A 3,735-nucleotide genomic window follows, 5' to 3' on the forward strand; every position below is an offset into this window, starting at 1 on the left:
TGTTGCTCTGTGCTACCCACTGGGTGGTACAGACTGCTGCTGAGAGCACTGCCTTGGTTGCCCAGTTACAGCAAATCAGCAAAGGCTCCAGAGGATGTCATAGAGATGCTACTAGAGGAATGCTATATTTCATAGGAAGTGCTATAAGTTATCATATACAATGCACATCACTTATGATCACCAGTAAAGAGTTATGACACCTGCCATATGATAGCTTGACAAATTGATTGACACTGTCACTGTCACTGTGACAGTTATCATTCACAACATACTTTGAATGTAACTATTTTGGGAAGCCGTTAAATCAATAGGTTTAGTTCCACTTTAACCACTTCTGGACCAGAAGATTTTTTCCCCCTTAATGACCAGGCCATATTTTGCTATTCGGCACTGCGTTAATTAAACGGACAATGGCGCGTTCGTGCGACGCTGTACCCAAATAAAACTGATGTCTTTTTTCCCCCACAAATAGAGCTTTCTTTTGGTGGTATTTGATCACTTGTGAGATTTTTAATTTTTTGCGTTATAAACAAAATAAAAGTGACAATTCTGAAAAAAAAAAAAAACAATATTTTTCACATTCTGCTATATAACATTCTCAAAACAAAATTTAAAAACCAAAATGTTTTAACATTTTTAGGCCAATTTGTTTTCTGCTACATATTTTTGGTAAAAAAAAAAAAAAAAATCCCAATAAGCTTATTTTGATTGGTTTGCGCAAAAGTTATCGCGTCTACTAACTACTGGAAAAATTGATGTAATTTTTATTTTTTACTAGTAATGGCGGCAATCTGCGATTTTTAGCGGGACTGCGACAATGCGGCAGACAGATCGGACCCCTAACTGACATTTTTGACACTTTTGGGGGGGACCAGTGACATTACTACAGTAATCAGTGCTAAAAATATGCACCGTTACTGTAATGACATTGGCAGGGAAGGGGTTAACACTGTGGGTAATTAACGGGGTTAAATGTGAGCCTAGGGGAGTGATTTTGTGGGGGGGGGGGGGGCGCATGACTTGTGAAATGATCATAGAAACCTGTGTTCCTATATAGAAGGATCACAGGAGCTCTGTGATCATTCAAGGGAGAAGAACGGTCAGCTGTGTTTACAACAGCTGACAGTTCTTCTCTCTCAGCGGGGAACGATCGCGGGCGTCAGGCGGCAATCGGAGCCACCTGCCTCGTGCATCAGAGTCCCCACTGCCGAGGGGGCGGGATTGCGCCGGCGACAGCGCGCTCGCCCCTTAGCTGCAAGCGCGCGACCGGCTTAGGTCTACGTTGGTTTGCGCAGGAGGGCCGCACTGCCGCAGTAAATAGGCGGCGGGCAGTCGGGAAGAGGTTAATGTAGAAATAGAACCATTTTTTTCTGTTTTGACAGAGAGAAAAATTGTAACCCCTGTCAGTTTTGCTATGTGTCCCATTGGGGGGATTTCTTTTCACTTCCTGTCCCAAAGCCACAACAGGAAGTGAAAGGAAATCCCTACAAAGTGGGGTTGTCAGCAGAACTTCTGGTGGCAGCAAAACATCAGGATTTTCCTTTCTCTTTCATTCTTGGCAATAACCGTCAATAGGGAAAATGGAAGTGTATCTCACTAACAGGGATACAGACAGAAAAATAAATATCAATGTTGTTACTGAGACAGAAAGTGATGTGAAATTCAAATTTCTACATTATAGGAGTAGAGGGGAAATCTTCCCATGAAGACTAATTTTCTGGTTCCAACCATCTAATGGGAATTAATTTCAGTTTTGGGATATTTCCTTTCACATCCTCTTATGTCTCTGGGATACGAAGTGAAATCTCCCAAATGGAACACAGACAGAGAAAAAAAACATTCCCTATTCGCTAGCAAAAAATAAAAGAAAAAGTTTGTCTTCTTATATTTTGTATAACAGCACATCATTTAAAGTGGAATAAAAAAAAAACAGAAATATAATTCTTAGATGTGATGGCCGCATTTGTTTTCTTTTTTTAGGCTTTTTTTAAATTTTCACCTGGTGATCCAACCAGTTAGGCCTGGTTCACACTGGTGCAACATGATATCCGACTCGTGTCAGTTGGGATTGAGACAAACCATTTACCACTGAGAGGGGTGCTTACAACAGTCAGCTTTTATTCTTCTGTGTAATCTCTTTATCCCAACAAAAATGTTGCTGTTAAGCCCCGTACACACGTACCGATCGTCGGCGAACGATCGGCTGTCTTTTGTCCAGGGCTGTCGGTGTCTGTTGAAAAGTGCAAAAGACAGCACAAGAATTTTGTCCGCCGACTACAGCCGACTGCAGAAGTGATGTCATGTAATGGTTAACTTTCCCTGTGTTTTTTCTTTTCTGAGCATGCCCAGTCTTGCAAATCTGCGGTCTGTCGGCCGAATTCTGCACTGACTGGCGAACAATCGGCCGCTCTGGTGTCGGCATACAAAAATTTTAATGCTTGCATGACAGATTCTTGTCGGCAGAATGTGCGCTGACGGCTGTCGGAGGCATCATACTAACAAGCGTACAATCGGCAGATCATTCGTCGGCCGACGCTTGTCTGCCGACGATCGGTACGTGTGTACGGGCCTTTAGGCTTTAATTTGTTAGTAAAGTCCATCTAAATTTACTAAACCATCTAACTCAGACTGCTAGTCTCTCCCCTCATACTGATAATGCTGCTATCAAAAAGGTGTCTCTGTTGGTCATCCATCCAGAAAACCCAAAATCCACCCTAAAACAGGAACTCTACACATTATTTCTAAATATTGGGCCTTTAAAGGTGATAAAAATAATATATAAACAGTACACATACATTTTTACCGCCTAATACTTTTTATTTTTATTTAGCGTCAATTACATATTGATTTACCAACAATAAATGGTAAGGTTATCTATGTCAGGCGTTATAATGCCATTATATTCTAACAGCTACTTACAACAAAAAACAATTATTTAAAAAACAAACTTTAAGTGCCGGTTCACACTGCTCCGACTTGTCAGGCGACATGGTCGCCTGACAAGTCGTGCTCCATTCTGTGCAATTGGAACCAATCTAATAGGAGCGACTCAGAAAAAGGTTCCTGCACTACTTTTGGCCGAAGTTGGAGCGACTTGCATTGACTTCCATTATGTGAAGTCGGTGCAAGCCGCACCGAAGTCGCGGTGCACGGCCACTTCATTAAGTCGCCCCGAAGTCGTGTCGCCATAGTGTGAACCGACACTTAGGCCCCTTTCACACATGCTGTCCGTTTGTTTGTTTTTCATCCATCCGTTGACAGACATCAATGTATCTCTATGTAAAAACGGATGATCATCAGTTAACATCCGTTTTCATCCACTTCCGTCAATGTCCGTTTTTTTGAACGGATGAATGCCCTATTTTTCATCCGTCGAAAAAAAAAAAAAAACGGATAGGAAGTAAAACGTATGACAACGGATGAAAAATGGATGACAACGGATGAAAAACGGATGACAACGGATGAAAAACAGATAACAACTGACGAAAAACTGATGAAAAATGGATGGAAAACTGATACATTTTGATGTGACTGAACTGATGAACTGAACGGACCGTATGTGTGAAAGGGGCCTTAGCCTTCTGGCTTTTATTCAGACTGTAAGGCCCCTTTCACACAGGCGGACTGTCAAGATGCACCTGTCCATTTTTTTGCGGATCTGAACGGTCCCCCCGTGCATCTCTATCTCTGCAGGTCCCAAAAACGGACTTTATGCCCCGTACACACGTGCAGATT

Source organism: Pelophylax lessonae (assembly GCF_965119305.1).
Source record: "Pelophylax lessonae genome assembly, chromosome: 5".
Lineage (NCBI taxonomy): Eukaryota > Metazoa > Chordata > Amphibia > Anura > Ranidae > Pelophylax > Pelophylax lessonae.